The 15,056-nt window shown below is 45.1% G+C and overlaps 1 protein-coding gene across 1 annotated transcript in view; it reads right to left on the reverse strand.

Moving 5' to 3' along the window:
• Positions 1 to 13,356: 13,356 nt before the first annotated feature.
• The window catches only part of FANCE (FA complementation group E), a 169,533-nt gene continuing 167,833 nt past the window's right edge, over positions 13,357 to 15,056 (reverse strand). Inside the window, exon 12 of the mRNA XM_056557588.1 lies at positions 13,357 to 13,675. The gene's annotated coding sequence lies outside the window, so the exon portion shown is untranslated. The remainder of the gene's footprint in view (positions 13,676 to 15,056) is intronic.

Here is a 15,056-nt window from a genome sequence, read left to right on the forward strand (position 1 = left end):
GACTATTTTAATTATTTTTTTCACTATTTTAGTGTATCCGGCTGTGTCAATCCACATTCTTGAGTCGCCAACAAACACACGAATCCGTGGCTGATATCCCTCTGTGGGTCTCCAGACAGGTTCACTGGGAGTTCCGGTACGCTTGTCTGGGGGGACGAACTCCTATTGCGAGCAGCATGGACGCTCGTACTAGAGTTAGCCATTGGGTCACTATCATGAGGGATGTGTGGCCTCGCCTGGCGGAGTCTCCGCCGCCATGCAGGGGGATCATCATCAGTGCTAGATGATGAGGGGGACAAGGAAGAACACAGAAAAGTAGGTTCTTCCTCGTCCTCACTGGCAGATTTGGAGTCGGAGGCAAGTAAAGCGTATGCCTCCTCCACCGAAAATGCTTGGGGGCAAATGAAGCACCCTAAAAGGGCCCGGGAAGAGCTGCAAAATCTGTGGGGAACCCTTAAGGATCTATTAGGGGAATTTTTTTTTATTTTCTTTTTAGCTCCTACCTGTCCCTGTATTGGAAACTCACCCTGAGCTATTGGACACTGGAGGACACTTTTTCAGCCCTGAGGGGCACAGATCTTGGCAGACGCTGACTGAAGTAGGTGGGCTAGCAGAGCTGAGAGAAGGGGACATTAACCTTTCCTCTGCCAGCTGCTATTGGTCAGACGATCAAAAGCAGCGTTCCTGGGGAGGCGACGGGATCGCCACCTCCCCCCCCAGCTACAGGAGGTGATTGGTGGTGTATAGTACACCACCGATCACCTTTGAATTCTGGGTCTTCGGGTCACATGTGACCCGTATGATCGGAATTGTCGCAGATCGCTGTTGTGAATTCGCCTTTTGTACCTAAGTGGTTAAGAGTGGAGTGTAGTTTTCTTTGTGGGTTTTAATTCCCTACAATTTATTTTCCATGGTATTTACTAAGGTTTTTGTACATTTTGCATTTCATCCTACAGTTTTTTTTTTTTCCCCCCACATGCTCTGATCTGCAGAGTTTTCCTCAGATCAAATCCACTACATTTTCTGTGGAAACTTTAGTAAATATGTTGGGTTTTTGTGAAAATGTCCGTACCACGCCCCTTTTTGGTGGTCACACCCACTTTTCTGGTTCTCTCAGTAAAATGGAGAGTTAGTGGGGTTTTTGGCACGCAGCCTGACAAAACATTTTGGGTTTAAAATAGTTAATCAGGACTGATGTATGACCCTACATTTTAAAGATTAAAAGTCAAAATGCATTCCAAAAATACAGTTTTCTATAGATCTGCAGCAGAATTCAGAACAGCTGTGGATTTTATCTTCCCCATTGATGCATTGATGTCAGTGGGGGGAATCGGGAGCTGATCCAACAGGATAATAAATAAATAAAGTGGAATGGGGTTAAATCAAAAGGCAGAAAGTGCTTTATTGATACAATGGCTTTATTGATACAAAGCCATGTTTTATAAATAGGGGATGTTACATAAATAAGGGTGAACCAGTCACTAGCTTATCACCTTATGTCTAAAGTGCGTAAGGCATGGGAGGATATGGCAAATATGGCACTTTAGATGTCTCAGAGGTCACAGAAGGGGACAAAGTGATAGTATGGGAGACCGAATCAGGGGATGTTATAGTCCTGCGTGAAGAGATGTGTCTTTAGGGCACGTTTAAAATTGTGGATCTTTGGTATCAGTATGAGGGTTCTGGGTATCGCACTCCAGAGAAGTGTCGGATGGTAGACAGAGATAAGGGAGGAGATGTAAAGAGGTGCAGCACTCTGGAGAGCTTTGTGAGTGAGATTTATCAAAACCTGTGTAGAGGAAGAGTGGTGCAGTTGCCCATAGCAACCAATCAGATTGCTTCTTTCATTTTTCACAGGTCTCTTTAAAAATGAAAGCAGCAATCTGATTGGTTGCCATGGGCAACTGCACCACTCTTCCTCTGCACAGTTTTTGATAAATCTCCCCCTTTGTTCTCTATTCTGGACTGAATGGGTGACCAGTGTAGTGACTGGCACAGGGGGGGAGGAATCGCTGTAATGGCTGGAGAGGATGAGGAGTCTGGCAGTGGTATTTAGGATGGACTGGAGAGGGGAGAGCTTAGAGAAGGAAAGGCGTGTTAGTAAAGGGTTACAATAGTCAAGGCAAGAATTAAAGCAATAATGAGAGTTTTAGCAGTTTCGATAGTGAGAAACAAGCAGATTATTTTGACGATGTTTTTGAGGTGCAGTGGCAGAAATATGAAGGAATTGAATATAGGGAATGAAAGACAGATCTGAGTCTAGTATAACTTCAAGAAAGCGAGCTTTGTGCTCGGGAGTTATGGTAGTACCACACACATATGGTTTAGGTAGATTAGTTGATGGAGGAAATACAAGAAGTTCAGTTTTAGATATAGAGATGACATGATGTTTGATACAGCAGAGAGACAGTCTTTGGTATTTTGTAGGGGTGATGTCACAGAAAGAAGTACTGTACAGTGGTCCCTCAACATACGGTGGTAATCCGTTCCAAACAGACCATCGTTTGTTGAAACCATCGCATGTTGAGGGATCTGTACAATGTAAAATATAGAACAGTGGTCTACAACCTGCAGACCTCCAGATGTTGCAAAACTACAACACCCAGCATGCCCGGACAGCCGTTGGCTCCGGAGGTCCGTAGGTTGTAGACCACTGTTAGACAAAGTTATACTCACCTGTCCCGCCGCTCCGGACCATCACCGCTCGTCACCGCTGCCCGGGATGTCGCCTTCCATCGCTGTTGCCACGTCCCCAACGCTCTGGCAAGGCCTCTGCTTCCCCGGCATCCTTGCTCTCAGTCGCCGCCATCACGTCGTTACGCACACCGCTCCTATTGGATGACGGGACGGCGTGCGCAGCGATGTGATGATGTCGATGGAGAGCGCTGATGATGTAGAGGATCCCGAAGAGGAGGCGCCGGAGCCCCGAGGACAAGTGAGTGACCATCACCGGAGCACATGGGGCACCGTAAGCGGCTATCCGGCGGCAGCTGAAGCAGTCAGTGCTGCCGGATAGCAGTTTATGCGATGGCCCCGACATAAAAAGCATCGTATGTTGATGCTGCCTTCAACATGCGATGGCCTCTGAGAGGCCATCGCATGTTGAAATTATCGTATGTCGGGCCATCATAGGTCAAGGGGTCACGGTATATAGTCGAGTTATCACGTAGAAATGGTACTGGACAACAAATCTACTTTTTTTTTAATGGGGGATGTGTTGAAAGAAAAGAGTAGAGGACCCAGGACTGATCCCTGAAGAACCCAGCTGCTAGGGAAAGAGTAGTAGAGCCAGAAAAGGACACTGAAATCCAGAGCAGAGTCCTTAGCCCCTTAAAGACAGAAGTTTTTTTTCATTTTTTCACTTTTTTTTTTCCACCTCACCGTCTAAGAATCATAATGCTCTTAAAGGGGTATTCAAGAAAAAAACTTTTTTTAAGTTACTGCTATTAAAAAATCTTAATCTTTCCAATAATTATTAGCTGCTGAAGTTGAGTTGTTCTTTTCTGTCTGGCAACAGTGCTCTCTGCTGACCTCTCTGCTTGTCTCGGGAACTGCACAGAGTAGAAGAGGTTTGCCATGGGGATTTGGTTCTACTCTGGACAGTTCCGGACACAGGTGTAATCAGAGACAGAAAACAACAACTGAACTTCAGCAGCTCATAAGTACTGAAAGGATTAAGATTTTGTAATAGAAGCAATTTGCTAAATCTGTTTAACTTTCTGGGGCCAGTTTATTTATATATATATTTGTGCACAGGGCTTACATTCGTTCTCGTGGTTGCAATATTAGAATACAAATTATACACGGCCATACATTGACTTACCAGGTGGATGAAGTTCTTTCATACTTGAGACTGTACTTTACATGCAACCCTGTACACCTATAAAAAGAGAAAGACTAACGAAGCGGTTGAGTTTTGCCCAAAACCGCGTATGAGGGCACGCCTATAGAGGGCATGCCCTATGGTGAAATGATGAAAATAAGGGCGGGTTGGGAGGGTTCCGAAAAATGACTCGTACGCCCCGCCTGCATGGTGGAGGGGCGTTTTATAGTCGTGCCCCCATCATGGCTCCGCCTAGAGGTGCGGGGGCGTGGGAATTCACGCCCCTTGCACAAATTCAGCCTTAAAGGCTTCCCACTTGTGCACAGGGCTTACATTCGTTCTCGTGGTTGCAATATTTGAATACAAATTATACACGGCTATACATTGACTTAACAGGTGGATGAAGTTCTTTCATACTTGAGACTGTACTTTACATGCAACCCTGTACACCTATAAAAAGAGAAAGACTAACAAAGCGGTTGAGTTGTGCCCAAAACCGCGTTTGAGGGCACGCCTATAGAGGGCAAAAAATCAATAAGTAGAATTAATAACATTGTCCCTAACCATGATGACCAAGGCCACACACTAGTCATATCTATCTCCCCTAACTGTAATAACTGAACTAGAGAAACAAGAGTTATGCCTGCTGGCTAGCAAACACAAGAGGCAGTGCTTGACGTAGCGAAGCCATGGTATTCATGCCTACTACGTGCGGCCCGACACTGGAAACGGGACCTGACTACGTACTAGCTGATTCGTGCGTGTCGACATACCTACTGTGCCTTGCAGAAAGGGGAAACCAATAAAGCTTGTCAGGCATGACGTGTCCTCCACTCCCTGCTAAATAAGTGGCAAAAATTAATTGTTAGTTGGTGACACACAACCTATGTGACAGACCCTCGGTAGATTTTGCCAGGCATTTAAGCGACCTGGTGCCTGTAGATGTGACAGGTCTTTGCATAGATGTTTTGCCTGACGAGACAAACCTGATTCGAACCTAATACCTGTAGGTGTGACAGGTCTTGAGTAACCCTAGTGTCTGTGGACGTGACGGAAGTTTGCGTGACGCTGACAAGCGTGGACGAGATTGGTTGGTTCGAGACGATGACCACTTGTGCGTCGTGAAATTAATAAACTTTATGACTTGAGTAAGGGAAACATTGACTATGCTGTAAATCCCCTGCAGGTGTGGCAGGAGACGATGATGTGGAACCCCTATGTATGACGGTGTCGTTGCTCTGAAGATGTGTCAGTAACAACAACCAAGTAGTGCATCCCCCTGCAGACGTGGCAGGCATGACGGGTATACAACTACCTATGTGTCATGTTGTAGTTGCTCTGAAGACGAGTCAGTAACAACTATGCAGTGCATCCCCCTGCAGGCGTGGCAGGCATGACAGGTATACAACTACCTATGTGTCGAGATGTAGTTGCTCTGAAGGCGTGTCAGCAACAACTATGCAGTGCACCCCCCTGCGGACGTGGCTGGCATAACGGGTATACCCCTACCTATGTGTCATGACGTAGTTGCTTTGAAGATGAGTCAGTAACAACTATGCAGTGCACCCCCTGCGGGTGTGGCAGGCATGACTGGATTACAAAGCCACCTATGGATTGTGAGGTAGTAGCTCTAAAGACGTGTCTGTAACAACTAATAAGCAGTGCCTCCTGCCGCAGACGTGGCAGGTATGACTGGTACAACCACCTATGTGTCGTGACGTAGTTATTTTTAGGACATGACGATATGCATAAGAATATTCCAGCGACAAAGACCTATGCATTCCCTTGGACAAGACGAAAGGTAACTAGTGAGTGTGTGACGAGATACGGACGCTTAAACTGTGACTACGTGCAGTTACTATGGTGATGTACGTGAATCCTGTCAGCTACAGAAGCCAATAGCCGGTACATCAACTGTATTGCAGAGCAAAATAAGCGTGGTGAAACTAATGTGTGCATAGTATGTTACTTATGGTAGTGAGCTTGTGACAACACTATGTGGATGAACATGATGAGAAACCGTCTCGTATATGCCTGACTTGTAGCAGAGTACGCGAGTAATGGAATGTAACAACATGACACAGATTGCTACCATACAGTACACTAAGGACAAGCATTATAGCAACCATGATCATGCCCAACATCAACTTAACTTAGTGAAAATACAACATGCGTGCTGCGAGCCTATACCCAGTGACTGGAGAATGCTGTAACATGTGCTTAAATTCTATAGGTATGTTAGTGTAAAACAATATACAGCATTTGCTATGTACCGGGAAACACCCATGTGATAACCAATATTGCAAGCGTATGTACCGTAGAATGCTACAATCGTATGTTCCGTGAAAACACAACGTATGAAGTGTAATGGCCAGACATATGTGGAGAGTAACTGCTTGTGCCTGTACCGTACAAGCAATGAACATCTGAACAGTATGACGCTATGAATTTATGTGTAGTGTACACCGTGTGAAGCTATGCGTGTATGACCTGTATGAGCTATGAGCATGTGTACGATAACACAGTATGAAGCTAGACATCAGCACGTATGAGATGGAAGGCACACGTGAGTGCAACATGACAACGACGAGCACATAAGCGATGCTGGTGGTATGAGCATTCAACCCTGTGACTGTACTTGCTGTATGTGACGCAATGAGCGCGTGCACTATACACAACACTGACCGTGCCTGCTGGTATATGACACTGTGAGCGTATGTACTGTTATACAACAATGTGACCATACCTCCTGCATGGCACTGTGAGCGTGTGTACTGCATGCCATGCTGTGACTGTACCTACTGCATGTGACCCTAAGAGCGCATGTACTGTATCCAACACTGACCATGCCTGCTGCATGTGACACTATGATCGTGCGTACTGTGTACGACGGTAACTGTATCTACTGCATATGAAGTATGAGCGTATGTATTACATACTACACTAACTGTACCTACTGCATATGCCACTGTGAGCATAAGTACTGCATACTGTACTCTAACTGTACCCACTGCACATAACACCATGAACGCATGTGCCGTACACAGCACTGAACTGTACCCCTAACATGAACACTAAGCGTATGTACTGTATGCAACGTTGCAACTTACCCACTGTATGTGACATTACGAGCGTAAGTATTATACGACACTGACTGTACCTACTTTATGTGACGCTATGAGCGTATGTACTGTAAACAACACTAACTACACGACACTGTAAATTGTACCCACTGCACGGCAGTGGGAATGTATACACTGTGTACAACACTGACTGTTACCCAAAGCATGACACTGCGGGCGTATGAGCTGTACACGACCCTGACTGTACCCACAGTATGTGACACCATGGGCGCACACCCCGCGCCAAACACTGACCGCACGCTCCGCATGTCTCCCTAAGGGCGCATGTAGCCCACGCATGCAGAGCATATGCCGCGAGCGCCCCCACGCAGCGTGAGACGCCGTGATCGTGTATGCGTTTGTAACCTACGTGCGGTGTAGAACTGCGATGTCGTAAGAGCAGTGATGCTGTGAGTGTGAATACCGTACTCATGTCACCGATGTGAGCGTAGGAAGCGTATAAGCAATGTGCCGCACGAATGCTAAGAGACTGGACGGTATGGGCGCTATGACTGCCCGATATGACAGCTATGGGTGACTGCACGGAATCACGGCTATAGGTGATTGTACGTTATGAAAGCTACGAGTGACTGTACGGTATGAATGCTATTAGTAACTGCACAGTATGAACGCTATGAGTGACTGCACGGTGTGAATGCTATTAGTAACTGCACAATATGAACGCTATGAGTGATTTCCTGGTATGGACGCTATGAGTGACTGCACGGTATGGCTGCTATTAGTAACTGCACAGTATGAACACTGAGTAACTGTACAGAATGGAGGCTATGAGGGACTGCACGGTATGGAATCTAAGAGTGACTGCACGGTATGAACGCTATGAGTGACTGCACAGTATGAACGCTTTGAGCGACTGTATGGTATAAATGCTATAAGTAACTGCACAGTATGAATGCTATGAGCGACTGTACGGTACGAATGCTACAAATGACTGCACGGTATGAAATGCTATAAATGACTGCACGGTATGAATGCTATCAATGACAGCACAGTATGAAAGTTATAAATGACTGTACAGTATGAATGCTATCAATGACAGCACAGTATGAAAGTTATAAATGACTGTACGGTATGAATGCTATAAATGACTGCACTGTATGAATGCTATAAATGACAGCACGGTGTGAATGTTTTAAATGACTGCACGGTATGAATGCTATAAATGACTGCACGTTATGAATGCTATAAATGACAGCACGGTATGAATGTTTTAAATGACTGCACGGTATGAATGCTATAAATGACTGCACGGTACGAATGCTATAAATGACTGCACGGTACGAATGCTATAAATGACTGCACGGTACGAATGCTATAAATGACTGCACGGTACGAATGCTATAAATGACTACACGGTACGAATGCTATAATTGACTGCACGGTATGGATGCTATAATTGACTGCACTGTATGAATGCTATAAATGACTGCACGTTATGAATGCTATAAATGACTGCACTGTATGAATGTTATAAATGACTGCACTGTATGAATGTTATAAATGACTGCACTGTATGAATGTTATAAATGACTGCAACGGTAAGCATGCTGTGAGAGCTATGGGACAAATGCTGAGGCACGGACTCTGTAATTCATGCATGCACACGTGAATAATATTCTGCAGTGAATTCAAGGTGCCACAGGACAACCAGTGTGGGTTTCACTTGGTGGTCTACATCAGAAATATGGGAGGGTATCCTCTGGGGAGGGGCCACCTCAGCATGCCAAGGAGCAGTCCATCCCCCAAAGCACACCCAAGCAGGGCACAGACAAGCTCCACACTAGCGAGGCCACTGTCCGTATCCTGCACACTGATTAGCGGCAGCCCGCCTGGCCAGTTCCAAACTTCGCCAGCAGGCTGCGCTGCTCTGAACCACCCTGCACGCACCACGTGACCCCGCCGCGCTGCCCCGGCAACAAGATGCCTGAACACGCCGCAGGAGTGAACGGGACGGCGGCGGAGGCCAGAGCAGTGTCGCAGGCACGTGACCGGCCTCCCACGTGGCACCGCCGCGGACACCCATCGGGAGGCACGAGGCAGCGCACGGGGCGGCTGTGAACGCCGCCGCCGCTGCTGCTAGGGAATGGATGCCGCATGAGGGAGTGAACGACGGGGCGAGGTTCCCCGGCGGACACCGGGAGCGTGGCGGTGTACGGGCGAGGGGAACATTAGGTGGGTGGCTGCTGTGAAACCGGGATAACCCGGGCTTACCGTGCTGGAACCACTCCGCCCCCTGCACACACCCACTCCTTCCGAAAAATGACTCGTACGCCCCGCCTGCATGGTGGAGGGGCGTTTTATAGTCGTGCCCCCATCATGGCTCCGCTTAGAGGTGAGGGGCGTGGGAATTCACGCCCCTTGCACAAATTCAGCCTTAAAGGCTTCCCACATATATATACAAAACATTTTTTCCTGTAACTTTCCACCTACAGACCTATATGAGGGCTTGTTTTTTGCACCACCAGTTCTTTGCAATGACATCATTCATTTCTCCACAAAATCTACGGCAAAACCCCCCAAAAATGTTGGCGTTATTTAAGCTGGGGAGGGCAAAAAAACAATGGTCCTCACCCACCCTGGTAACGTCAGGCTGTAGCTGCTTGGTTGGTATCTGGCTGAGAATGAAAATACGGGGAACCACACACACGTTTTGCATAAAAAAAATTATATAATAATAAAAAAAATGTTCCTCTATTATTATTCTCAGCCAGATACCAACCTAGCAGCAACAGTCTGAGGTAACTTCCCCAGCCTGTTAACGCCTAGGCCCAGGAGCGCCATTTTTGACACTCAGGGCCTGTTGGTACCAGCTCTTCCTGGCACCCCTGTGGCGGTGGGTAGTGGTGTAATAATTAGAGGTTAGCACATGCTCTTTTTGTGGCTAACGCTAAGCCCCATCTTAGTAATGTACTCTGTCCATAAGACTGCTTCCACTACTTAGCCAGTAAAGTAAATAAAAAAATAAATAAAAAAAAACACACACACACACACACACAACACGTTTAAAAAACTTTCATTCCAAAAAATACAAGAAAATATTGCTCCTGCAATATATACAGTGGGGATCAAAAGTTTGGGCACCCCAGGTATATTAATGTGCATAAAGAAGTGAAGGAAAGATGGAAAATCTCCAAAAGGCATCAAATTAAAGATTAGACATTCCTATAATATGTCAACAAAAGTTGGATTTTATTTCCATCATTTAAATGGAAAAAAAAATGGAAAAGTTTGGGCACCCTGCAGAATTTATAGCATGCACTGACCCCTTTGCAAAGCTGAGACTTGCCAGTGTCATGGATTGTTCTAAATCATCATCTGGGAAGACCAGGTGATGTCAATCTCAAAGGTTTTAAATGCCCAGACTCATCTGACCTTGCCCCAACAATCAGCACCATGGGTTCTTCTAAGCAGTTGTCTAGAAATCTGAAACTGAAAATAGTTGACGCTCATAAAGCTGGAGAAGGCTATAAGAAGATAGCAAATTGTTTTCAGATGTCAATATCCTCTGTTCGGAATGTAATTAAGAAATGGCAGTCATCAGGAACAGTGCAAGTTAAAGCAAGATCTGGAAGACCAAGAAAAATAGACAGAATAGCTTGCAGGATTGTGAGAAAAACAATTCAAAACCCACATTTGACTGCACAATCCCTCCAGAAAGATCTGGCAGACACTGGAGTTGTGGTACACTATTCCACTATAAAGAGATACTTGTACAAATATGTACAATCTTCATGGAAGAGTCATCAGAAGAAAACCTCTTCTACATCCTCACCACAAAAATCAGCAGGTGAACGAACACACAGCAGACTATCCGGTGCCCGTGTCTAGCAGTCAGATGAATCAAATAACTTGATAAAAGAGAAATGACCCGGCACCCACGACACTTCTTGCGAACACTTGCAGCTTTATTGCTAGGAGCAGGATACACTAGGATGCACAAACCAACAGCGCAGTTGGTTTGTGCATTCTCAGCAGACTATCCGGTGCCCGTGTCTAGCAGTCAGATGAATCAAATAACTTGATAAAAGAGAAATGACCCGGCACCCACGACACTTCTTGCGAACACTTGCAGCTTTATTGCTAGGAGCGGGATACATGAGGATGCACAAACCAACTGCGCTGTTGGTTTGTGCATCCTAGTGTATCCCGCTCCTAGCAATAAAGCTGCAAGTGTTCGCAAGAAGTGTCCTGGGTGCCGGGTCATTTCTCTTTTATAAAGGAAATATGAATATTACTTCCCTTAAAGAGTACCTTTCAGTAACTTGATAAATTTTATAATTCTCCCAGTTCACTGCCATCCTGATAAACCACCCCATGCCTTTATTTTTATTATTTTTTATTATTATTTATTATTTATTATTTTTTATTTTTTAGTTTTCTACCTTGATATTGCTCTGTATTTTCTGCTCCGCCTCAGGTTCACAGACTGGGAAGGAGAGTTACCCAGCAGACGTGACATCATCTCAAGACTTACAGGGGAGAACTTCCTCCCTTACTCTGCAACCAACAGCAAACGGCAGTTAAGTGTCAGAGGAGATATGATTGGATGAGTCTGCACACACCACCCTCAGCACTCCAGACTGCATTTCCTGTGTTTGGACTTCTGCCAGGCCAGCAGGAGTCCAAAGTCTGTGAAAAGATGGGGGAAAATTTGCTCTGGACAAGTAGGGAGACACCTAAATAGATAATCCAGAGATTTTTTTTCAATGTTGTAACTATGCATTTGTGCTTAAAAACTTGAGGTAACGTGGGACCCTAGTGACTTATGGCAAATTCCAAACAAATATTGCAGAAAATGTTATTCTTTACTATTTTCAGACCATTGCATGTGTTTTAAGGGTCAAAATGCCACTTTAACTGAATAGTATTTTGTGAAATAGTGCATAATTTGTCAGTTGCAGGTGGGAATGAAGCAATGGTTTGATTAAATGGGCACTCTCATTTAAAACACATTTTTGCTATTGCACTCCTTATGGTAAATAAGAAATCTTTCTAATATACTTTGTTTTAAAAAAAAAAATGAAGTTTTCTATGTTTTGTTTGTGTTTAAAAAAGCTGCCACTAGACTTCTAACTGTGCTCAGGCTGCTCATAAGCAGAAAAAAAACTATACTACACTACCTTCTAACCCTCTACTCCACCACCTTCCTCACTGTGTCAGTCCCTACTGCACAGTAGATCCTGGTGCTGTGTTGGTAGAAGTACCTGCCAATTAGTGGCCGAGATGAGACAATGCTGCAAGCAGGTTCTTGTGCAAACTCTGACATAAGTAAATGCTGCACACCAAGGACTATCAGACTATTACTGTCAGAAAAGCAGCAGCAAGGGAGAAAGCTAGAGATGAGCGAAGTTACAGTGATTTGATTTGTCACGAACCTCGCGGCTCAGCGTTTGCTGACTTTAGTCTGCTTAAATTAGTTCAGCTTTCAGGTGCTCTGGTGGGCTGGAAAAGGTGGATACAGTCCTGGGAGAGAGTCTACTAGGGCTGTATGCACCCTTTCCAGTCCACCGGAGAACCTGAAATTTGAAATAATTTATGCAGGCTAAAGTCAGCAACTGCCGAGCCGAGAAGTTTGTGAGGAATCGAATCACTGTAACTTCACTCATCTCTATCGGCAGCCTAAGCAAAGCGAAAAAACAAAACCAGAATCTCTTGAATTATTTTAAAACTTGGCCACTGCTTAAAATTTTGTTAAAATACCACCGTATACTTGTGGGGGCAGGTGATGTGGGTATACATTTTTCTAAACACAATTCCAAGCAGTTGGCAAATTTTTAAATGAGTATTCAGGCTTTATACGTGATGTCATAGCCACACCCCCTCCATTCATGTCTATTGGAGGGGTGTGACGGCCGTCACGCCCCCTCCCATAGACATGAAAGGAGGGGGCGTGACCTGACGTCATGAGGGTGTGTGGCCGTGACGTCACATCTCGGAGGCAGCACCAAGATCGTGGGGGTCCCAGAGGCAGGACCCCTCCGATCATACTTCTTATCCCCTATCCTTTGGAGAGGGGATAAGATGTATAAAACCAGAATACCCCTTTAAGTAATTTGCATTCCATACACAAAAATATATATTGCAGCATGGAAGATAAAGGCGGGGAGATGTGCGTCAATCGCAATAAACCACTGGCTGTAGCCTCTGAGCCCCCCCCCCGTGCAAACTCAGCATCTCCCTTGCAGAATATCCCATTGATGGGAGGATACAACTACCGGATTTTTTGCGGGGAGTGCAGGATTTATCTTCCATGTTGTGATGTTAATTAACTTCTAGCTCTTTCGTCCATGCACCTCCATTACTGGCATTTGATTGTTTGAAATGGACCTTACAGTGTTCTCATAGAGAACTGATTCTATTCTACATTAGCAATATATAGCATTATTTCAGAGAGTATACTTGGTGCCTTTATTTTTTACAAATGTATCTATACACAAAAATATATACATAGTATATTAGATCCATAGAAAATAACATGTATAGAAGAATATAATTATGAGCAATATGATGAGCCATTATATATAGTGGTGACTATTTTATACAGATAGAGGCAGATGACACGGTCCTCTTCCTTGCAACGACCTCAGCACGGGTCACGGGGCTTGTCTAGAAGAAGTAAATGACCATCTCCAGACTATCGTTTCAGATAACCGCAGATATGGCAAGATGACTGTCCCCCATACACATGTGCATAAAGTGTAATCAAAATCTGCAATAGCAAAATAAAAAAGAAATACAATAATATGCAAGGGTACAGATATGATATTTCACACCTGTACTTGAGTGCAAATATCCATGTTCAACCAAAGTTAAGCTACTGCAACCAATTTTTTTATACAAAATTGTTTATGGGATAAGTGTCTGATTGTGGGGGGGGGGTCGATCAGACTGTCATGGCTCTCCCCGTGCAGGAGGCGAGTTGGTCACAGCATGATGCTGCGGTCAACACTCCATGTATCTCTATGGGAGAGGTGGAGATGCAGCGTTTGTGCATCCCCGTCTCCCCCATAGAGCTGAATGGAGGGGGCGTGTCTGGTGACCTCTTAATGATGTCGACAACACGAGCATTAGCCGCGAAGAGCCAAGGCAGTGCCAGCTCTCCGTACGGGAGATCGCGGGGGTCCTAGCAGTTGTACTCTCCGATCAGACACTTATACCCTATCTTCATTTGTCTATGGCTGCAGTACTCCTTTAATATGGTTTACTATCTTGTATTCCTTGCAGGAAGTGAGCGGTGTTACTGCTCAATAAAAAAAAAAAATAATAATTACTTCTAATTCCGCACGCGGGTAAGGTAATGAATGCTATGCTGTTGTCATCATGGCAGACACCAAGCCACAAGTAGTCACTGCTCTTTGCCAGTAATTGTGCTATGCAAGTGTGATTGACAGGCAAAGCGGCTTCTACATCATGGCAGCAAAAGATATAGGCCCAGATTTATCAAACTGTATGAGAGAAAAAGTTGAAGTGATTTTTCCACAGCAACCAATCACAGCTCAGCTTTCACTTTACCAGAGCTCATTAGCTGAGCTGTGATTGCTTGCTGTGGAAAATGGAAAAATCACTAAATTTTTTACTCTCACATAGTTTGATAAATCTGGGCCATAGAATCCCCTTTGCCTTTCAATCATGCCTGCGGAATGCAATTACAGGCAGAGAGCCATGACTAGTTGCGGCTTGGTCTCTTCCACGATGACTACCTAGCATTCATCAGCATACTCTGCATCAGACAAAAAATATTTTTGGGGTAATTTACACCGCTTACTTCCTGCAACAAACACGTGGTAGGAAACCTTTTTAAGGGTGCGTTCACACGATAGTAACTAGCAGCGCATTTTCCACAGCGGGAAATCCGCTGCGAGTTACGCTACCATTCATTTGAATGGGTCCGTGGACAGTCTGCAAATCTGACACTATTGCGGACTGTCTGTGGACTCATTTAAATCAATGGTAGCGTAACTCGCAGCGGATTTCCCGCAGTGGAAAATCCGCTGCTAGTTACTATCGTGCCCTCTGCCCTTGCTTTTATGCCCCAAAATGTGCCGACAGGTTCCCTTTAAGATGTGTGAACCAGCCTTCCAATATAAAGT

The sequence above is a fragment of the Hyla sarda genome, chromosome 2 (genome assembly GCF_029499605.1).
Source record: "Hyla sarda isolate aHylSar1 chromosome 2, aHylSar1.hap1, whole genome shotgun sequence".
NCBI lineage: Eukaryota > Metazoa > Chordata > Amphibia > Anura > Hylidae > Hyla > Hyla sarda.